Raw genomic sequence first — 24306 nt, forward strand, 5'->3', positions numbered from 1 at the left:
CCAGTTTGTTCCACCCACTCCCACTCTTACACACACTTCCTCTCTTTCTCATTTTGGTTGTCTTCGGGATCTTGAGCTATGTTAACTTTGCCAAGATGTTCACAGTGCTAGAGCTCAATGCCACCTGCCGAGCACGGCCGTTATCCATCTCACTTCATATCTCTGATGGTCAGACATGTCCAAGTTCTTATCGGCGATGTATCAGTGTAGTGGAACAGTATTAGATGTCTTTACATTGCAGGATAGTCTTCTCCCAGTTCAAACATAGCTAAGCTAATCCGATTAGCAATCTGATATCAGCTGTTCTTCCGATTTTGTGCTTGAGAATTCCCTTCGGTAATGCAGGAGATAAGGTGGTGACACCAAATCTGACCCACATCTGCAACAATTACAGAAATCTTTTAAACACAAATTCTTTAACTTGCTGGTACAGGGAGACACTTTCAGATGGGGATTGACCTAAATGACACACAAAATCTCTCTGATAAACATAAAAGTAGAGAAAAGTCAGTTAGATGTCACAATAAATGCAATAAACATAACATTTGATTGATGTATAGTTTAGTGGATATGAGACATATACATTTAATTCAGCCCTCTTTCATATCAGAGGTTACATTTTAAGCTGACATACCTTGCATAACATATGATCTTTTAAATTATTTTAATCAAAGCAGTACAAATGCAAAGCGCAGATTAATGCAGCTTTTAGATTTTCTTTTGAAATTGATCAAATTCTCTGAGCAACTTCAATCACAATTCTTTGTTCTATTGCCGTGGCCTTTCCCATTCACATGTGTATTGTATGAGCTGGAACCCTTTAAAAAAAAATTTAAACTAGTATACTAGAGTGAAACATATTCATCTATTGAAAGTGATGGAATTGTAGACGTGTTGCTCTCTAAACCTTTCAAAAAGCATTGGGAACTAAAAATAACTCGTGAGTAGGTGTGAGCCGTGTATTTTATGGATTGTACACCGATTTACTCAGCAGGTTGTGGACGACTCCTGATCACCTGAGGTGTTGTTCAACCCTGCAAATGTTGAGTGATGAAAGTCCCTGCAGTGCACTGGACTGAGATGGCTTCCTACTCAGGCATTTATGAGCAGGTGTGAATGCGGTGTTTTATTTGTGGCTGGCTGCGTGACTGAGGGACCTGACTGGACAGTGAGCGTTAAGACAGCACCCGGCAGCGACCTACTTCAAGACTGAGCCTTAAAAAAAAAAAACTCTGTAAAATCCTCAGAATTGCTTCAGAAAGTATTATTTATTAAACTTAAAATGCGGAAACATGCACAGTTGGAGAGAAAAGATTGAGCCGCTCGAGTATGCTCAATAGCTTTTAGTCAAAATGCTTACAATAGACTGAATATACCGTATGTGCACACAACATCATGAAACAAACAACTCTTTTGTTTTTAAAATTGGTTTTATTTTTGTTGCACTTACACATACTCAGACAACATCAAAATGGGTCATCCTCAGTATGGGATACTTCATTCTACTTAATTAAGAATCACATATCCCATCTTCACACAGCTTCATCAATTCTTACTTTCCCCCGGCCTCAGTGGTCCCTCTCCGATTAACTATTCATAAGCCCGGTAATGATTAACAATATGTTTGGGCTAATCTCTTTCCAGATTAAAAGAGCTTTGTAATAGATAACGCCACTTATCTGCACACAATAATAAATACTCTTTATCGACCTTCAAGGATTCACCTTCGTGAGGGTTCATGTTTTATTTGCAGGACAACTTTCCATTTATGTTTAAAACTAAAAAGATACCAAAGCCCACATTCACAAACACAGTATTTTTGCTCACTGACCAGTTCTCTTAGTTTTGCAATTCATCTTCTCTCCGCCATGAACCCATGATCTCTAATACATGTTTTGAATACATATTCCCTTCCTCATAAACACAAAGCAGATTATTTCGATATAAATTAAATCCTGCATCGCATGTATCTCCGCTCTCTTTCTTCTTCATTGGTTGCTACGTTCTTATGCACATGACCACCACCAAAGGACAGCAGGAAACGCTCACGCTCTGGAAACATGTTTCTGGCTGCTCCAGCGGGCTGCAAGTGGTCAAAGACTCCACCCGGTACCTTTAGAGCCCCTTCTGTACGTAACATTCTTTTGTTTGGGCAAGAGGACATGTCTCATTGAAGGGAACATGAAATATGTTCTCATTCTACCTTCACACCAGCAAGATAAAGAAGGACAAGGACATCTCATTATTTGTGCGCCGTTTGAAAGGATGAATAGGCGACACGTCTTTGAAAGCCTACACAGAGAGAAATGTGTCATTGATGGTGGGTTACTAGTTCACAGGGAAAAAGAGAAGAGTGAAATAGAAAGTCAGAGTTACTTCAGAAATGCAAATCATATTTTTTTGAGTGCCCACTTCTACAGTATCCTGCTGTGTGTGCATACATGCATTGCTTAGAGAGTGAGACGGGTCAGGGGTGGTTTCTGCATATGTCGGCGTGTCCTGACGTGACCTTTGACAGAGGTGTAATCCGTCTAGCTGCCGATGACATGTCCTCGAGGGAGCAACGAATTTGCAGTCTTCCCACGCCAGCATGAAGATTCACCTGCCACCTTTGATATTCACTGAACCCTTGGGATCCAGTTCGTCAACTGCCTACATCACCATAAATGAAAGGTGACAACGAGCCAACAGCACCCCTATGCCTTCATCATCTGACTTGGCAATGGTCATATTTCAAAGACCGTATGCAAATATTCACTAATGCTGTCCAGGCATGCTGAGGAAGATTGCCGGGCTCCCTTTAGTCCCTTTTCAAGGCCGTTTCCCCGTGTGCATTCCTCCCCTGGGGGCTTCCTTTGTAGACCATATTTCTTTTTGGGAGTGCTTTTACAGGCCAAATGGAGATTGATCTTTGAATGGGTCAGTCTCTGTCTAAGAAAATGCAATCAATAAGGATCTGTGTTACGGAAATGGTAACCATAACCTTGTTACAAAACTGTGACAGAAAAATGTAAGATGCACACATTTTCCAGCCCCTTTCTTTTTACTTCGCAAAGAGCTGTGGCATTGATCTGCCTGAAAGAAGGAAAAAATAACATTATCCCCATGCAAACCGTGTTGTTATGAAAGGAAACGCTAAATATCGCTCGTCTGTACTCCAGCATCCTTTTCCAGGCCTTCCACCTTCAACATTTCTTGGACCTGATAATAATTCTCCCATTACACCACAGGTCCAAGGTTTCCATTGCAGTAGCTCAAGTTGTTTCCATTGTGCACGCCGAGCGGGCAGAAGTAATGATGTGACATTCCTCTGCCAGCACAGCAGACTAATGAGTGCACAAGCAATGCTGTTTCCATTCGCCCACTTGCAAAAAGACCACAAGTAGCTGAGAAGGTGGATTTAGCCTCAAAGGTTTCATGCTGTTGACAAAAAAACTGTATTTATTCAACATTATGATAGCAAAGTTGATGGGTTTATGCTGCTTTGCTGATTTGTGGGAGCAAAGCAGATGTGGAGAAGATTAACATTTTTTTGTTGACTTTGACATAAAGATCAAGATTACATGATCCAAATTTTGAATATTGCATATCAGAATGGTAAGAATCTCCTCTGGTTAAATGCAGGTCATGACTAAAACCTGGAACATCCTTCAGCGTCTGTGAACTGGCACAGCCGTTGCACAGAGGACTTCTCATTTGGCGTTTGCACAATTGTAGCTTCTGTTCGCTCCATGTTCCAAACCAGTCAGCTTGTGTATGATGCAAAAGACCTCAGGGATTGTGTGCACACAAGCTCCTCTGGAACTAATCCTGTTTACTTAGTAACCTAAACGTTGCATCCCTTCTCAAGGGTGTTTACATACTGTATATATGCCAACAGTGTTTAAAACATAAACTCCTGTCCTCATATGAGATTCTAAAAAAACCTTAGAATATAGTCACCTACTATCTCAAAAAACTTTAAATGGAATTTGGGTATCCAATATTCTGTCACTGACTGTAAGCTGTATAATAATTGGGCGTAGTCACTCTCCATTGGTTTGTGACTACAGATTTGAAGCCTTGAGTTTTTTTAGACCTTTTAAAGACACCAGAATCATGAACCGAGGCCACTGTGAAAGTGTTTAAGTTCTAAGACGAAAATGCGGACAACACCCAAACCGGACAACGCTGTGGTAGCAACCTGTCAGAAACAAAGTAGCAACGCCCTAGCATAAGCTCCTTTATCCTCTATTTTACTCCAAATGAGACCATAATTTACTGAATGAATATCATGCTGTATTGAAGAAGACTCAACACAGCAATTAAGACCATAAACTCATGTTTACTAAATTTACTGAGGTAATGAATCCAGACTGAATGAGTCAACAATAAGACGTCATAGAGACAACAGTGTACAGTTTGTTTTCTGTACTTATGCATGGAGTTAGCTGAGCCGTTTAGTTCTCTCTGTCCCGCTCTGCTCTACAGTGAGCAGAGTGAGAGCCAGATAATGTTTTAAATAAGAGTTGTTGCTCATTTGTGTTGCTGGGTGAAAAAAATATATATACATTTTGTAGGTTTGTTCTCAAGGGTGCAGCATTACATTATGAAGGCTGATGCTTTTATTTTGATATGAGAAAAAAGATGCACCTGTAAAAAAAAACACGTGGGTTTTTTCAAAAACTATTCTGTTGTGTGGACACACATGGTCGGCATGTAGGCTTCAAATCCTCCTTCTTTGATATTCAGCACGCAAATTTTAAAAAAGTACAAGGTTTTTCAAAATGTCCTTTTCTGGTTGTTATTGAGTGGCATTGCAATGTAGGCCATTTGTTTGTAGTTATGTTAATTTGGGTGAGTGTGTGTAAGATAGCAAGATGCTAAATGTTGACAAGCATGACATTTTGTGAAGATGTTGTCTCTTGTTCTGCTTTCTTCACTCACATGGTGTGTTTTTTATCAGTTGGAGAGTAGACACTTTTTTAGTTTTTGAAGCCCTTTAAACTTGATATCGAGTCACACAACATTGAATATTAATGTCTAATAAGCAACAAGCAAAGTTCAAGTTTGGGGAAAACATCCTTGTTATTTAGCCTATCAAGAGTGTTTGCTATTTTTTGTTTTTTTCATCTACTTTTTTCATCCACTGTTTTCATGATTTGATTTATATTTAAAACATCAGAGAGATATTAAAGAAAACAACTTATTTTATATATCAATGATAATAACCACATTTCTCAAATGTTGGAGCCATTATAATTTCACCACACTGCATCTAAAGGTAAACATGACAGCGACCCCGTGAGGTCTCAGGGGCCGGGAGGGCGGCTGGAGACGGACTGTGTGCGCGCACAGCTCCGGTTCTGTTGCACGGGCGCGGGAGCAGCGGTGTAACCGGTCACAGCTGCTGCAGCGGGGGAACTCGAGCTATTCCCGGCCCCCTTGGGCTAGTCACGTGTCCTCGGGGAGCGTTTAGTTTGGGCACCAAGTCAGGAGAGAGAAAGAGGGAGAGAGCGAGAGAGGAAGAGAGTGAGACCCCGTTGCGCAAAGCGGAGTTGAGAGCAACATCTTAAACAAGCGTTAATGATCCGGTGCCAAATCAACCAGATCAGTTCTGTTTTGGGGCGTTGCCATAAACACTCCTCGGTGGTGTGTGTGTGTGTGTGTGTGTGTGAGTGTGTGTCACCCGGATCCTCCCAGATCCGTCCGGCATCGACAGAGCGCGCGTGATCCCTCAGCCTCCGACTCGTCCAAAGTTCTGCGCTCACCAACTGTGACCTCCACTGCGAGCGTCACATCAGCCAGCAGCGGCCACAAGTCGACGCGCGGAGTCGCCGCGGCGGGTTGAGAGGGTCCAGCCAGAGTGACGCGCGCAGCACTGGCCGAGCAACAACACTGTGAGTAGCCTCTGTGTGCGCGGTGCGATGGAGAACCCGGGTTGCAATGTTGATAGCCGTGATTAGCTGCTCGCGGGTGAAATGAATAAAAACGCGTTTCCACTTGCACGGACGCGTTCACGATGAGAAGAACGAGAGCGTGACCGATGGAGTGATCTTGTGAGAGAGCAACTTTCGCGTATGTGTGGCGCGTCAGCATTACATCATCGACTTACTATTTATGCATTAAAGTGAGATGTCACTGGGCCCACGAAGCCACGAGGAGGAGGGTTCCGAGCAACAACATTAGTGAGAGACCGTTTATCTCCGGGGTCTGGATGATGGTGCTTGATGCCGCCTCGCCGTGTCAGATCTTTTAATGGCACGTTAAGCCGCACCAGAGGATTTTGAGGTTTACTGAAAGTGTTTTCACATTTCCTGGAAGCATCCTTTCCGTCACTGTGTGGTATTGATCAAAGAGAGTGACCTGAGCTGACTGCGACCACGCCCCTGATCATATCAAGAGCATCAGAGCACGACAGGAGGTGCGAAGAAGCATCTTTCTTATTTATGTGGACAAGAAAGACATGGGTAATCAAAGAGACACGTGGTGTGTTCAGTGTAATGAATGCATGTCGTTTTTTATAAGTATACTACTATATTAGTACAATAGAGTGAAGCACGTCACCATGAACTGACTAACGAATATAATACACACAGTCATGCTGTGGCTCTGTGAGCCGAGTGGTTACAGTGGAGACATGGCTGCAGGTGACAGTGGAGGCACCGGGCTGAGGCTTCAGAGAAGCTGAGTGTAAATGTCAGTTCCACATCAATAATGCAGGACGCCGAAACAAAAGGCAGCAAGACTATGGTGTCCAGTATCGGCCCGTGTGTGTTCATATCCCTAAATGTGCCATTTCCAACTACTAAATGACAACTTTTTATACCAATGACTACAAATCCTAATATAGCCCCAATCCAGCCCCAGGGTGGGCTTGAAACTAGCAGGGAGGCCATATTTGAAGCATTGAGAGAGCTATTATACCTTCTTTTTTTTAAACTGGTGGTTCACATCTCATGTAAAAAAGAGTTATTTATACTCTCTGTCTCTCTCACTCTCTTGTTAAGGCGTGATCACTGTGGTTAATGAGACAGGTTTCAGCCCACGGCGCTAGTTGGGTGAATACATCTGACACCCTCATTCATCATGCATCTACAGGGTGCTGCCTGGCTGCTCTCGCAGTCTACCCATACCTGCCCCTCTCTGTCTCTCTCAGTCGCACCATTAGATGATGATTAAGACATTGTCATGGCGAGCAGCGAGTTTTTTTTCCCCGAAGGGCAAGACGGCCTCAGTATCGAGCTGGGATGATTCTAACCGTGGCAGACGGTTGCCATTCTGTGTTGATGGTGCAGCTGCAAAGATATCCGAGAATAGATGTACACCTGCTGCACAGTGCTGGTACCTGGTGGACTCTCTGCAGCTTGAAGCGTGTTTATGTCACCGCATTCCTACCTCAAGCCAACATTATTTATAGAAGGAAGTGGGGACTTCGAATTTCAAACTATTTCAAGATTGGTCTGTGTTTGAATGTTCTTATATTTTGTTATTTTTTCACATGTTTTTAGCTGTCAAAATACTGGTGCCAACATTTTGAATCCCACTAAGTGTCTTCTAGCGTGGATCCAACGTTTTCATAACAAGGAAGAAGGGCTACACCAAATGCAAAGCCGTGAATAATTAGTGCTCTTGATTTAATCTAAGTTCACCGGGTCAAATTATTACAGTATCGCGGCACTCCTTTGAGATTTGCTCGATTAAACACTGACGAGCAAGAGAGATTCTAACGTCGTAGAGAGTTTTTAGTCTCTTCATGGAAACAGGACATGTCTTAATCCAAGTTTTGTTCTGACTGCCTGTCACTACAGTTAATCTTTAGAAGGTCACGTTCTTTGTTTGCTCAGGGATGTTCTCTGTGCATTTTAATCCCTTTTTTCTCACAGATCACTTTGCCAGAAAGGACACCCTTCACAGGGAGGTTTTTTTGTGCTGGGCTGTCTGCCAACAGCTGATGCCAGTTTGAGTCTGAATGAGGCCTTTTTGTCACAGGGAGCCTCTGGAAACCTCAGGGGCTCAGCATGCCGCTTCAGCTTCGCTCAAGTCGGTAGAAAATACAACTCCAGCTTCCTGTGGAATTAGGATATTGTGGACTGATTGGTTTTGTTTACATATTTCTTCTGATTTACTTAAAAATGTGCACACAAGATTTTGGAAACTCCCAATAATTTACTTTTTAAAATTATTATGGGTCAAAAGTCCTTTTGCCTCTCCAGAAACACGGAGGTTGCATCTCTGTTCCAGTAAATCTTCAGAAACAATTACAATTGTTTTCAAGCGCTACCAAGCGTTTGTCCAATCAGTGGTCACATTTTCAAAACTCTAAACACAATGAGCACAGCATCGGTCTTTTGTGGCCGTACCATTCACACATTTCATGTCGTTTTCAAACAATATGCATGTCAGTGAACACATTTCCACAATGCTTACATTTTCTTAACAGACAAGCTATACCTCCCAACAAAATGATGGATTGTTTTTGTATTATTTACGAATGTTAACACACAAGATCCCACAATGGCAAAAACAATATTCCAAACCTTAGATACAGTCTAAAAACCTCTTCAGAATCAGAAATCAGAATCAGAAACAGGTTTATTGCCAAAGAATGTTTTCACAAACAAACGAGGAACTTTTTTTGGCGGAAGGTGCAAGAATCGCGCACCAAGACACCGCGCCGCCCAGGCGCTCATCTAGGAAAGGGTGGATGACAGATGAGAGCATAACATGAGGGAGCAGGAGAAACAAAAACACCATTGCACATAAGCACATACATCTTAGACATGACTTGCAGCAGTAGGAAGGGGGGGAGGTAATCCAAAGACTGGGCGATAGGATAGCCCGTCATGGGGCAGAAGGTAACCAGCACCGACAAGCAGCCAGCCCGGTCCTTCGCCGTCGCGCGCGACGCAGACCCGTCCTGTCAGCATTTCAGTTTGTTGAAGTTCGTGTGTGTGGTGCGGGTGTGTCGTCCTCCCCAGTCCACAACAGACAAAGTTCTCAGTCCACAAGATGGTCGTTGCCATGGAGATGGCCTTGAAGGGTCCTGGGGAGAAAACAACCACAGGTGTCTGTGGATAGGGGAGGAATGAGAGAGTCTCGCTTCAGTGATCTTCGGGAGTTGTTGTTCCAGTCATGGCCTTGGCCAAGGCAAAGGCCGTCCCTGGAGGAGGGGAAAGCAGATAAGATTGGGATTGTTTGGTCTTCCAGTAGCTGCAATTCAATTTTGCGCACACTATTCCTTGCCAATAGGATTTCAAATCGATCCAATTTCATTTGCAGAGCCGTCAGCTTCTCGATGTTGTCATTCTGACGGTTTAATGCCAAAGTCTGAGTGCCAACAACTCTGCCCAACGTCAATCATCATGGGCAGCCTTAGGGGCTTTTAACGGCACACCTTTCGTTTAATTTTCCGATAAGCCACAAACAGCAGAAATCCTGTAATCAAAGTTGGTAGATGTCTTCTACGCCTCCACGGAGAGTGGTGCTAGGCACAAGACCCGCCACTTCCCCACGCGTCCATCGTGTCCAGCAACCCAGCAGGACAGGCAGGTTCCCCGAACCCGAGCTCTCGTCGAGAAGATGGTGTCAGTGCGTTTAAGGACCAGTTGATTTTTTAGTTCAAGAGCGAGGAGAGAGTCTCTCAAGTATAGAGACAGACAAGACATGACGAGGAAGGTCATGGGGAGGAGAGGGGGAGAAAATTGCGACCGCCTTCGTCGAGAGCCAAATCCCTTCTGCAATGATATCAGTTCTAAAACAATATATCTCAGCTGATAATAAACAAACAATTGATTCCCCATCTCCTCCTAATGGTAGGTCAGGGTTTGGAATGTTTTTGAGAAATATGTTTTAGCAAGTTTTGGATTAGAATTTATGTAAATTTTGATTATGACCGGTTGAGATGTTGATCACACAGACACCGCCTACATTGACTAACCGAATGTTGCTCAATCATCTATTGCAGCCGTTGCCCCAAAACATAGTTTATTTGTAAACAATAAAAATAAAAAATAAAAACAGTTTGGATTGAACTTTTTTAAAGGCACAATAGTTCCCTCCCTTTTTATCTGGACTTGTTGCCGTTGAGTTTTTGTTCAGAATGCTCTTGTGTGTTTCTTGGATATTTTGTTCACTGTAAGCAATACTGTAAAACTGTTTCTGTTCCATCATACTGTAAACAGTATTTATACTGTACCTCCGGTAGTAAACAGTAAAGAGAAAAAAACTGATTAGTTTTTTACAGGAATGCTTTTGAATGTGAACATTACATGTGGACATACAGTTCCCAACCAACAATTTTTGTTTAAAAACAGTGGATTGCATGTTTTGCATGCAAATACCTGTAAAACTGAAACATAAAAGTCTATGCAGTTTTTGTAATGTCAACAACAGCCAGTGTTTTGCAACCTGGTGTAGTTTGATTGACTGGAAGGAGCTTGTGAAGTGAAAACAAGAGTTATTCTTTGACAGAATAATTTCATTTTGAGTCAGATTTCCAGTGTTTTGGTAAAGTTAGTGTCTGCAGAAAAAGATGTGTTCTATTTTGAAATGAAGAGTTAGTATATATTTAACAAAATGTGCTTTTGAGAAGAAAATTATCCATTTGGCCAATTGTGCTTTGTAGGTGTGAGTCTGTGTTAAGAGTTTAGAAAAAGTATCTGAAGTATGGGTAAGCGCTAGTTAGCGATTGAAAAAAACTGTAAAGAAAGTTCATTTGTAACAGTGCAGAGCATCTTTTGTGCCTCCCCACAAGATGTTCTGCCTCAACATCCTTTTCATACATTAGATTATTCAGGCAAGAAAAATACAATCACTTTATAAATTAACTCCTTGACTCGACTGAACAAAAGGCCATTTTTACAGCCTTCCTGCAATGCCACCTTTTATTTAAAAGCTGTCTCTGTCAGTATGTGCCAGGTAGGTTCATAACGGCTGACACCTGCGGACCCCGCGGTGAATGTTGGTGTGAAGATGCACTTCTTATCCCAGAATATTGAAATTATGACAGTGTGACAGAATAGCCTCGGGGTAGGCAGGCTGCGACTCACACAGTCTTGAACAGCGCCACACGGGCCTCTGCTGGGAACTCATCACAGCCTCCAGTCACCACCGTTTGCCTTGCCACTCACCGGGGGGGTTAATATTCAATTATGAGGGTCATCTAGTTCAAGCTGTGCTGGATTGCTTGTGGAGCAGCCCTGCTGATTGATGAGTGGGCATCACAGCTCAACGGGCTCATAGTTTTCTCCTGAAGGAACAAGGCAGATGGCTTGTGGGGGCGTTTTTACTGACGTGGCAAGAGTTTCTTATAGTGTTCCTTATGAGTTGTATAAACAGTAACAGGAGGGCAACAGTGAGTCAGCGTTCAATCAGATCAAGCTTTAAAGTAGCAAAGCCTTAAGAGTTCAGTCCTGGTTGAGTACCACAGGTCCCAGAATACTGGGGGCAGCAGAACAAACAGTTGTTGTTTTTAATGAAGAAATCAGGACACAATTGTGACCAACTGTGATCAGATGTTCTGCTGCACGTGGCGTGATTCTGCAAAAGTCAAAGTATGTGGATACTGTTAATGTCAAGCTCACCGACAAACCCGTTGCATTTCCTGTGACTTATTAGAAATTAAAGTCAACTTCACTTTTGCCAATAGCAGCTGCAGCAGTAGGAAATGTTCACTTTGCATGAGCAGTAACTTAGGACACCCATGTCATCGTACTGCAGATACATAGATATTGCAATACCTTCATCAATGGGCCGTATACTCAATCACCATTGTGTTACCTTTATTTGGTGACAGATAGTGTCATTATCTAATATGCATCATGAAATCACAAACCTTTTTCTCTTCCCCTGTTTTTCCCTTGGAAGTAATGCAAATAACACATTTAAACTGCATTTAAATGTGTACAGTGTGGTTAGATATTTAATGAGGCATCAAGGGCAAATGTGCCAAGGAGTTCTTTCAACATGCATACGGGTGAGATGACATCATATCCCAGTCTGTCACATGCAGTCCGGAGAAGTGCAAGTTGTACAGTGTTGTGCTGACAAACAACAGGCAGACAGATAAAGAAGCGTGAGACAGGCGGTTCAGCGTGTGCCTGGTGAGCAGAGTGGGGAGAGCAGCTTCTCCTCTGTCATCTCATGGCCGATAAGATTCTTGGGTATTTGGATCTTGCTGGTGGGCTGTTTCCAGTCAGATTAGTGCTATGAGCCATTGGTGAGAGGGCAGTTCTGTCCTGGGGGGTGGGGGGGACAGCCGTTAGACAGATTTGCAAATCCCCAAACACTGAGCATGCACACACACACACATGCAACCCCCACCGGAGAATGGAGGGGCGAGATCAAGCCAGGTCACGGGAGGCTCTTTTCAAATATATTCCTCCTACGGGAGACGGCTTCCTCCTCCGTGCCCTTCATGCACATGTGCACGCATTTACCCTCGAACAGACGATAAACACTCTTGGTTCCCCCTGAAGACGGACAGCAAAAGCACTGACACACTGTTTGCTATCCGATGTTCATGGGTCACTGATTCCAACGGCAGCGGTCTGTCGTGGAGTTGCCAGAGTGTTTCTGCCTGGATAGAAATACATGTACAATTCTAAAATTAAGATATATCAAAAGGTTCAATCATCATCCCCAACCCCAAAGTTCATAAAACACAGGACTTGAGCCGACAATGATCTTTTCATGCATCTGTTTTTATTATAAATATTAAAAGTATGGTATACCAGCTTGTGTAATTCACTGTGTTGTCATCCCTATTATCTGGGTTTCTATCGTCTCTTCTGTTCACAGAACCAGCCGAATGACACAAATTCGAGCCCCATGAAGTTATCGCCCAACTCCCGCGGGGGGATTTTTATTCGAGGCAGATCGCATAACCGAGGCGACATGTCCTGCATTCGAGCAGCGAAGCTCTGTGTGAGTGATCCAACACGGGGGCAGAGATATTGAATGCGTAAAATTACCCTTAAGCAGAACAGCTATCATAAATACCCCGTGGCCTCCAGCTGCTATTTAAGAAATGAAAAGGTTTCAAACTGCTTCTGTCCCTGATGATTGCTTCACTCAATTCTACAATAAGGCAGTTTATCCTCTCCTTTGAAACGGCAGCATCTTGTAGGCAACTGTCCTTTCACAGCTTTACGTTTAAACATAGCGTGTTAAAGTGTATTCTTCTTCTGACAGCGCACAGATTTGGAACAAGTTTTTTATATAACCTGTCTGGATTAAGCTCATCCGATTTCTAGAGCCTGCCTATACTTATACAGGATATAAAAGTCTTCTTCTTCAGTTGAATTTGTTTGTGAAATCATCACCTATGTATGGCATGGTGGATTTAAAGGTTTGTGAAAGATTTCTTTTTTTAAATTTCAACCTGCATTCCTGCAAGGACGATTTTAAAGCTATTTGTTTTTCATGCTGACATGCTTTATAGTACTCTCTTCTCTTGCCGTGGAGGGTGGGGACACGACAGTAGTTTGAGTAAGAACTAAATGAAAGATGGCAACAACCTCTGGTTGTCCTCCGTCTCCACTTCCTCTACTTGTAATCACAAAAGTAGGGGAGACAGCGCATGAGTGAAATCTTCTCCCCTTAATTAGTTGTGTTAACCTCTCGCTGTGTCTCTGACCTCTGCTGCCAAACTGACATAAGTAATGCTTTCCATATACATGCATGAACATACTCAATTCCCCCTTTTGGCTCCTCTCCTCCTCCCCTCCGGCTCTCCCGCTAATTGTGTAGCTTTCATGATTCGACAAACACACACATACACACACACACACACACACACACTGCTTACAAACATGATCTAAATCTTTCCTTTGTAGTTTCATAATCATCTTCATAGCAGGCCCTATCCGTTCTCCACGCACTGCTGCCAATTTCAGCCAGATTATCTGTTACGTGTCCTCTGCTGTAGGAATGTTAATTATTGGGTTTATAGGGAGAAGAAACAATTTGTCACAAGCATACGGTGCTAAATTTGGAGGTCACGTCCGTTTTGTTCAGTGACCCGTGCTAATTGCTTCACGTCAGCCTATTCAGCTGCCTAAACAGCTGACCGACCAATCCCGTCCGTTTAACTGAGACTCTGTGAATCCCGACAGGTGGCTCTAATCAACATATCTTGGGCATTTACATTGATGAATAAAGGCCTGTTTCTATAGTTTCACTGAGTATTGAGCCATAAGCAAGGTGATGAACTGGGCTGTGTCAGATAATTGCAGCCTCCAATCCCCCAGGACGTAATCAGATGATTATACTTGCATGAATATAGGTGCATACATGCATTTAGAGGAACACGCACATTGCATGTTAACCGCTTTGTAATCTCCCTTTCCATTTTTAGATGTGAAGATGCTCATCACAATCATAAATCATAATCACAGAATGTTTGGAATACACTGTATTCGTGAATTGTCGGGCTAGATACAATTTTTTATTTAAAATGTCTAATTATTGGTTTTCGGTTGAATATTACATAACATACAGTATATGTTGCATAGGTCGCGATTTGGCATCGCTGATAGAAATAAAACTTTTACTTTAAAAAGTTATCCTCCCCCAAACCGGATGTGACATCTTTTCACGCATTTGCCAGGCTCGACTTGAGAGTGCTGAGAGCTTTAATGCTGAGCTGCAGCATCATACGATACAGGAGCTCCATAACACTCAGGAGGACTCCAGGGTGACTGAGATTAACACTTTTATTTTAAGAATCCTCTGGCCCTGGAATTATAGATCTGACCTCTCGATCAGAAATAAGTAAGGCAGGTGAAGAGTGTTATGGGTTGGGGTGGGTGGGGTGGGGGGGTCTTGGACATTATTGGATAAAACATTGATCCATGTTTAAATCATAAATGAGAGATGACAGTACTTTATAAAGAGAATTTAAGGAGGAACTGAACTCCCCCCCCCCCCACCCCCAGCCCCTCACACAAACACACATCTCATCACCAGGATGTGATCTCACATAGAAAACAATTTCATTCTCGCAGTGTGTTTGTGTGTTTGGCTATCAGAAAGATGCCATTCACCACAGTGGATGTGGCTGGGTGTTGGTCTTTCATATGTGCTGAAGTATAAAACTATGATGATGAGGATGACGATGATTTTGTTTGAATGGGTCGAGATTACAAAGTGGAGCCCTTTATGTTAAAGTTGTATCGCAGCGCTGAGGACTGTGTAACTACATAATCTCCCCCTGTACACATTTACATCTGAGTGCAGAGATCCAAGTGGATTAGTTAAAGGCTATTTTCCTTGTGCTATCCTTTGGTATCCAGAAAGATTTCACGCATTCTTCTTTCATCTCCTCTCCTGCAGGCAGTGTGAGTTAAAAAAGCTTCTTCTTTTGCTCAAAGAGTTTAAACTGAATTTCTTTTTGACTGGAATATTCTGTGGACTTTTTTGACAAAGAAATTGCCTTGGCACCTGGCACATTAGTGTTTATGTGATTGCTTCATCGTTCTGGTACTCCTTGTGGCTGTGGAGCAAACATGGCTGTAAAGCATTGACTATAATCCTGCGGGATTAATCGATTTATTCTCCAGCTTCCGTACAAAAATTTGCCGCGTATCTCGACCCACAGCGTTGCACGCACACGTGCGTCAAAATTCATCACAACGTGCGACCTGATCGGGAATCGTGTGCTACGACCTTTACACAAAACATTTACAGTAACATCGTTTAGCTTCCGACGGTAGCTGCCGTCATTTCCAAATGCAATTTATTGTTGGCTGTAGCCATATATTCTTAATTTAATAAGATCAATTAAATATACTCAGTAAGTGTCACAACATATTGGATTAGTCATTCACTTATTTATAGTGATTATATACTGACTCTGCTTATAAGACAGAATTCACTTTATGCCTGGAGCAACTCCTTGTAATTTGCACTTATAAATATGTTTTAGAATGAGAAAATCAATCTGACAATTGTTTGCCAGGTTAATTAAACTTTTTGAAATTGAGTAATTGTTTCATCAATAACAGGTTCTAAAACGATGACTAATATATTCAATTTATAATCTTATAAAAGCAGCACATTTTACCATTTGTAGAAGAGACAGCTGTAGCACCTCGGATCCTTCCCCTTATGATGAACACCTTTTTTTTGTTGCAGAAAAAGATTTCAGTGACTCGTCCTTCAATCAAAGGATTGTTGTGAACGTCATGAAGCGTTAAAATGCTTTGACTGGTCCAAGACTGGTCCAAGAAAAATCACTTTGCCAGTTACTATAAAGGAAGTACTTAGTACTAGTTTGTATTGGTTTTCTCTCTTATGAAATAATTATTTCCCAGACATCGTTTAATTTTTGGGGAACCATATCTGAATTTTAATTTCTGTTATTGCTGGATTCCTAACTGTTTCAAGCCGTCAATTATGCTGGCCAGCGAGTCTTCTGACAATGACTGTAATTGAAAGAGAAGCAGACAGCATATCAAGCCTGATTTCTCTTGTCTTTCCCAGGGGACCTTGTCCTTTCAAATGGAGCCTGGCAAACAGTATCTGGCCCCTCTCCGCCTTGTAATTAGATCCTGACTGCTTTGTAATAAAGTGCCGCCCAGAGGCAGCTTGGGCTCTCTGTCCCCTCACAGAGTACTGGTGCTACACTTCTCACAGAATGATGAGGCTTTGCTTGTTAGGAGACTTTCTCGACTGGTCATGCTTCTCTTTCTTGCCGAGAGTGGCTTTTCTCTCTGGGAAATATTCAGCCTGCGACCTCTTAATCGATTAGTTGATGGATCCGTTGTCTTTTTTCAGTTGAATTACTTATTTCCAAGAAACTAATGAACCCTTGTCCGGTAAACACAAGATGTAAAATGGAGCCTCTGTGTGATTTTTTGTGGAGAAGTTCAGTTTGCACAGATCTGTCAATTGAATGAACTAATTGATGAGTTGGATGAGTGTCGGGCGACTAAGAATCTCTCTGGTTGATACTTAAGATGAAACCCTTGTCAGCAGCTGTGTCCCCTTGTTTTCAGTCTTCATGCTAACTAAGCCAGCAGTCTCCTGGCTCTAGTTTTATATTTAGTGTACAGATTTAAACATTTTTACAAATATTCTCATCTAACTCTCAGCACAAAAGTGAATAAGCATTGATCGCAAACGTTCAAATAATTCCATTAAAAGGATTGGTCATCGATAGTGAATCAAGCTTCCTCTGGGTAGAGGAGACATTTTGGGTCAAACTCCTCAGTGACTGTAACAGTGACCATATCTGGCCATGATATTTGCCTTAATTAATTAATGATGAAAATATGATGAAGTAAAACTGCTCACATCAAAGAGTAATGGCCTTCAAAGGGAACATGGAGAGTTGAGTCCCTTTGCCAGGCAACGTTCCAACAGATTTAGCTCACTGAGGTAACAATGGGGATAACACTGCTGGAAAATAAAACCTATCCGGAGAGAATTAGAGGCGGTTCTCCTTCTGAGGAAGAGGATGAAAAAAGTCTAACATTACTGAAATTACAGCCATCCCTGTGCTCATGTAAGAAAGGATCAAACATGAAGAAACACTATGCAACTGTTGAACTGGTCCTCATTTAATTCTCCCAGGTCGTCCTTTATCAGGGGGATTTACAGAAAGTGTTTTTAAAAACATTTACAAAAATAGGTCACATCTCAGATCTTTATCTGAGTTTTAAAATTACAACATGTCCTTCTTGAGAACCGAATGTTGAAATGAGTCTATTGTTAAGACTTTACATCATTTCAATACTTATCAAGGTGAATCGGCCTGAATGGATCAAAGCAGATTTCCCTCCCAGTTTGTTCTCCTCCTGTCATGATAGCTTGTAATAGCTTGTCGTTGTTCACACTCTCCCTTGTCATGTGACATGTTGATGTCATACTTGGATAATGTTATCGCACAGTTCCTCACCAGATTCTCTTTGAAATGTCCTCTTGTGGTGTGATGAGTTACTTTTATTCTTGAATTAGAGTTGTGTTTTTGTAGGGGTTCTCCTATTTAGAAACTTTCTGAAAAGTATTATCTCATTTGACGATGACATGGAGAAATTGTATTATAACAGAAACGTGTTTCCTAACCGCATTTAGGAAAAATATCACATCTTACATGAAGAATGGTAATGTGTGTAATGAGGGTAAAGATATTACCGATTGATAGATGTCCATTATAGTAATAGCCACCTGTCAGTTACCTTTCTTATCTTTAATATTCAAGACCAAACACTATGATTTATGTCTGTTAAGAAGTGAGAGGCTTGTGTTTTTGTAGGGGTTCTCCTATTTAGAAACTTTCTGAAAAGTATTATCTCATTTGACGATGACATGGAGAACATAAAATGGCTTGGAGCTTACAGCATGAAACACACATTCTGCCAGATAATCTGTTTTTTTACCCTTGAGTATCCGGTTTGTTTATAAGATCCACCAGAGCAACGCTGTGACCCATTTTGAGTTACAGCTCATGATTTAAGAGACACCAGAATGAAGGGCTCACTATTTATTTTAATCGATTATATATGTTATTACAGGAAAACGTCATTATAAGGCCATAGTTGATCACCTTACCTTTCAACCCTGACCGATTGATAGATGTCCATTATAGTAATAGCCACCTGTCAGTTACCTTTCTTATCTTTAATATTCAAGACCAAACACTCTGATTTATGTCTGTTAAGAAGTGAGAGGCTTCGTACCAGAAATATCAAAGAGAACTGTAATCCTGTGCAGCCTGTAGAGACAGGGGGAAGAAGCATTTCATTTAGCTGAAAACAGTCCAGCCATTAAAGTCATTTGAATCCTGGAGAGAGTGATGAGGAAGAGCGAAGCAGCCCGGAGGACAGCGGGGAGATGAAACAGATGCAGGGACAACACTGAGAGGAAGACAGATGGGGAGCAGGGGACAGCTTGGTGCACCCATACGCTCAATATCCTCAGCAGCAATTACACTGCACACACACACACACACACACACACACATACAAACAGACATGCAAAGCTGTGGCCTGTGTGCTCCTAAGGAGCGGCCTGTTTCATAATGGATTTCGCAGGACGCGGTTCCCGTCATCCGCAGTATATTGAATTTCAGCGACAACAGCTCCGATATCATTGCTGTTCACGAGTGCAGAGCAACGGAACCGGACGCGGCATCGGCTTCTCTGCTCCGTCACGACCATGGATTTTCACTTGTACTGCTCTCGGTGAAATGTTTACGTTCCTCTTGTGTTTTACTGTAATGCACACTGTGGTTTGAAACACACCCGTGTGTGGAAGTGTGTGTATGTGTGAGTGTGTGAGTAGGTGTGTATGTGTGTGTGTGCGCGGGTTTGTGTGTGTGTGTGAGTATGTGTGGGGGTGTGGGTGTGTGTGTGGTTGTGTGTGTGTGTGCGTGTGTGTGTCTGTGTGTGTGTGCGTTTGTGTGTGTGGTTGTGTGTTTGTGTGTGCGTGTGTGCGTTTGTGTGTGTGTGTGCGTGTGTGTGTGTGTCTGTGTGTGTGTGTGTGTGTGGTTGTGTGTTTGTGTGTGTGTGCGTGCACGTGTTTGTTTGTGTGTATGTGTGTGTTGTGTGTTTGTGTGTGTATGTATGTGTGTGTGTGTGTGTGTGTGTTGTGTGTGTGTGTGTGTGTGCGTGTGTGTGTGTGTGTGTGTGTGTGTGTGTGTGTATGTGTGTGTGTGTGTGTGCGTGTGTGTGTGTGTGTGTGTGTGCGTGTGTCTGTGTGTGTGTGTGTGTGTGTGCGTGTGTGTGTGTGTCTGTGTGTGTGTGTCTGTGTGGGTTGTGTGTTTGTGTGTGTGTGTGTGTGTGTGTGTGTGTGTGTGTGTGTGTGTGTGTGTGTGTGTGTGTGTGTGTGTGTGTGTGTGTGTGTGTGTGTGTGGTTGTGTGTTTGTGTGTGTGTGCGTGCGTGCGTTTGTGTGTGTGTGTGTGTGGTTGTGTGTTTGTGTGTGCGTGCGTGCGTTTGTGTGTGTGTGTGTGTGCAGCATTAGAGTAAGTGTTCTGTTTTTGACGCGGGGCTCTGAAATGGAGGTTGTGTTCACGGGAATGCCGTCACGGTGACAAAAAATAGTCAAATTATTAGGAATATCTGACAGTACCATGTCCGGATGTAATTTAAATGGATTTTTCTTGGTCTCTCGTGTAGCAAGAGATCTTTCCTCCGTCTCATACTGTTGTTGTCGCTATTACGAAGGTGCTTTATATAAAACAGTGAGTTTTTGCTACTATGCTGTGAAGTTAACTGGATATATTGAAATGCTCTCTATGCTGGTTTATTCAATCATACAACTTTCATCTGGATCATGAAATTATTTACATTTTCTTCTCTTAACTCGTGTTATAGCTTTATATTTAATGAGATTAAGTATGAATGCATCAACTGATGTGAGATGTCGTTGCGCATTTAAAAAATGTTCCATTTAATGAAGACAGCAATATAAAATGTAAACGACGCCCAACTAATTTGAATACATTGTCAGTTGAATTATCATTACCACACACAGATCCAATAGCAAGATGCGATTACTGACATAATGACGATGCTTTTATTTATAAATGATTCTGTTATTGTAACGACTCGTGTGTAGACCCAAATGCACCCTCGACTCCAGGGATCCTTCGAACTTATATTCCACACTCTGGAAACAGCAGGCAGAGGATCAACAGGACGAAGGGCTGGTAGGTTCTCGGGGAGTCGGACTAGCGGGTTAACCAGGGACAGGCAGGGTCGGCAAAAGGAAATCCGTCTAGAAACAAGTGCTGGAGAGTCCGGCATAGAAAAGGAAGAACAATCTGGAAAGGTGTGTGTGTGAGGCAGGAGACTATATGGGGATTTGATTAGTGATCAAAGACAGGTGTGTGAACAGGTGAAGAGAGTTAGACTGACGACGAGGAGGGTGTGGAGCTGAAACTGTGACAGTTATGCATCATTTTACTAATATGCTGTAAAGGCATTACACCTGCTGCTTTAATTTGAAACTCAATTCTGTCTAATTTATTTTCTGTGTACACACTGAAGCTGCACTTGAGAATATAATGTGTACAAGTGTTCCATACTTCACGAGTTGTTGTTCAGTAACACGTAAATAAATACTTTTAAATGGCTTTATTTCATGTCAGCTCCTGTAATGTTCGATGAAAAGGCTTTACATGAAAGACGGTCTGCTGTGCTAATCACAGCTGGATTCTCATCCGTTTGTGTGCGTGTGTTTTTCCTGGAGACACTAGATGGCACTATGGATATACAATCCTCGGGAAATCTTCTCAGCTCTCCCACTCATACATAGTGGGGCAGATAACAGCATTTTTTGATGAAGAATCGTTCAAATGTGGATACAAGCACCAACATTGGCACAATTACTCTATGGATACTGCTCTTCCAATAAAGAACGTTAGCCAACGCAAAAAAAGCTCATGTCGACGCGGCGCCATTTTATTTCCGCCATTATCAAAATATGCTTCCATGATATCTCCTGAAAGAAACATCAAAGTACATATAAGATGATGTCAACCCCTATGTTTTGATGGTCAAGGATTGCAATGATACCATAGACAGCATCATTGAATGCTTTGTGGCATTCTTGCCTTCCTCCATAACCAAATTCTGTATTTTATGTCATTGCGTCGCTTTCAGCCAAACACAATAAATGAAAAGTGGTAATGTATACCCCTATGTTTTGATGGTCAAGGATTACAATGATACACAACACCATACACTTTATAAATCTAAAGATAAGTCTAATTGTGAGGTATAATAAACTGCCTTGAGTGATGGTGGGAGGCTCCACATTGTTCAAAAAGCTCAGTTGGCAGCCATACTTGAGTCTCTTGTCAAAATCTATGATACCAAACCAGAAGTAGAAACCATTATCATTGATGGCTCAGCACTCAACAGTTTGCCCCCACGGAGCTCTAAGACATTTGACGACTATGCATCATTTGAGTTTCTCCCAAAAGTACAGGCATACTCTGCGAAATACAAGAGAACAGACATAGTCTTTGACGTGTACCAGCAATCAAGTCTGAAAGCAGAGACCAGGTCTAAGAGAGGACATGGAGCCAGAAGGAAAGTGACCAGCAATGGCAAAATACCAACTAACTGGCGGAACTTTCTTAGAAATGACAACAATAAAACTGAGTTGTTCCACTTCCTTGCTGACAAGGTTGCACAAACATTGACACCAAATGTGCTTATAGTGACCAAAGAGGAGCAAGCTGTCAGCAATCAGTCCATCAACCTAGATGAAGTCAGTTCATGCCCACATGAGGAAGCGGACACCAGGATCTTTGTCCATGCCAAGCATGCAGTCCAAAATGGCAGCAAAACATCATGATCAAAGCCAGTGATAGACGTCCTTGTTATAGCAGTCAGTGCTTTACCAGTTTTTCAAGCAGCAGGTCTACAACAGTTATGGATTGCTTTTGGTCAAGGAGTGAACATGAGGTGGGTCCCTGTACATGACCTCTGTCAGTGTATAGGAAGAGAGGAATCATTTTCTTCCATGCCTTTACAGGCTGTGATGTTGTTTCAGCCTTCCGTGGCAAAGGGAAGAAGACGGGTGTATTTGATGAAGCCTCTGAAGTCTTCACCAAACTCAGCCACTATCCACCAAGAATAGATGACAGTGACCTGAAGACTTTAGAAAGGTTTGTGGTCATGATGTCTGACAAATCCAGTGAAGCAGCAGGAGTGGATGATGCCAGGTTGGACTTGTTTGCTTAGAAAACAGCGGTCATCTGAAGCCATTCCTCTGACTAAAGCAGCATTGCTTCAGCATGTAAAGCGTGCAGCCTACCAGGCAGGCTGCATTTGGAGTCAGGCAACAGCATTTCAACCAGAACCAGAGAGTCCTTCTGAGTGGGGATGGACCAAGAAAGATGATCAGTGGCAGGTCCTCTGGACAGAGCTATCACCAATAGCAGAGAGTTGCCAGCAGCTGACCAAATGTGGATGCAAGGTAGAATGCAAAGGAAGATGCAAATGTTACCAGTTTGGTCTTACCTGTACAGCTCTGTGCAGCTGTAGGTGTCTGGACTAGAAAGAACTGCAATGAACTTTCAAACATTTTAGATGTCTCAGAAAAACTAAATAGATCTAACCTCCTCAATAACATGATACATTCTGTTTATTAAACATTCTTCATATTAAATCATTTTTCTGTCTTTTTCCATGTTATTTACTAGATGTCACCAATTACGATCTTTTACATTATTGATGTTCCAAGGGCAAATAATAGAGGATTTAATGGTAAAAATGTCCCATGGGTACAATTCTGTGGCAGAATATGTCTGTCAAGCAGCAAAATTGGTGGCCATCTTGAAAAATGGGGGCCATTTTTGAAATTTAAGTGGCTAACGTTCTTTATTTAATTAATGACCCCAGAGGGATACATATACCAAATTTGGTGCTTGTATCCACTTTTGAACGATTGTTACAGTTATCTGCCCCACTAACATAGGGATGGGTATCGTTTGGGTTTTTTCCTATACCGGTGCTAAACCGGTACTTTTAAAACGATACCGGTGTCTAAACGGTGCCTGAACCGATACTTTTTTTTTTTTAACGCACAATAAGGACATTAAAAACCTCTTCGGCCATATTCCCTGTAGAAGCCGTTATCATGGAGCACTGACAAACAACAGATATCAGACTGTTAACATCCACAATATATGTTCTCCATTATATGATGTGATATGTATTGTCATGTGCAGACCTTATAGGGTTAATCCTGTCACTGTGTTGATGGACAAAGCGAACAACCAATCAGAGGTACTGAAGATGACACGTGACAAGTAAAGTTTTGCTTCTGACAGCAAGAGTTACACTGAAACAAAGTGACGCCCCACGGTCTTTATTCCTCCGTCATTATATTCCCGGTAACACCGGGTATACAGCCGGGATCGCTGTACATCAACACATCTGCTAGCAGACTGTCACGCCAGAGGCTCGGAGCTAGCGCTAGCTACGAGCCAACGCCAGCTCCGCAGCTTAAGCATGGTTATAATGGCTAATTTATTTCTTGAGCTACTTTTATGAATGCAAGACTTGCAATCAACGTTACGGTACTAATCTGAGTTCAGGCTGCTCGTCATAATCGGTCTCCACGTGTTCAGGGGGACCGGTGACGGCCTCCCCATCGCGTCCAGCCTGACGCTGGTGTGCTCAACACGGGTTCACTAGTCACACACGGCGCAGCCTCCGCTGTCAGAGTTAAATATGATAGGCTATCGCAACCTGCTGACAGGGCGAAGTCACCAGAGAAGTTCACAACAATAGTTTTTTTCAATTTCAATCGGCTCAGGCAATCGGAAGAAAGCAATCATTGTGCGTTATGTTTTCGGGTCCGGTACG

The 24306-nt window shown here is 42.4% G+C and overlaps 1 protein-coding gene across 1 annotated transcript in view; it reads left to right on the plus strand.

Annotated features, from left to right (window-relative positions):
• The first annotated feature begins 5705 nt into the window (after window positions 1–5705).
• mid2 (midline 2) overlaps window positions 5706–24306 on the plus strand; it is a 176486-nt gene continuing 157885 nt past the window's right edge. Inside the window, exon 1 of the mRNA XM_056440108.1 lies at window positions 5706–5879. The gene's annotated coding sequence lies outside the window, so the exon portion shown is untranslated. The remainder of the gene's footprint in view (window positions 5880–24306) is intronic.

Source organism: Pseudoliparis swirei, chromosome 19 (genome assembly GCF_029220125.1).
Source record: "Pseudoliparis swirei isolate HS2019 ecotype Mariana Trench chromosome 19, NWPU_hadal_v1, whole genome shotgun sequence".
In the NCBI taxonomy this organism is placed as follows: Eukaryota; Metazoa; Chordata; class Actinopteri; order Perciformes; family Liparidae; genus Pseudoliparis; species Pseudoliparis swirei.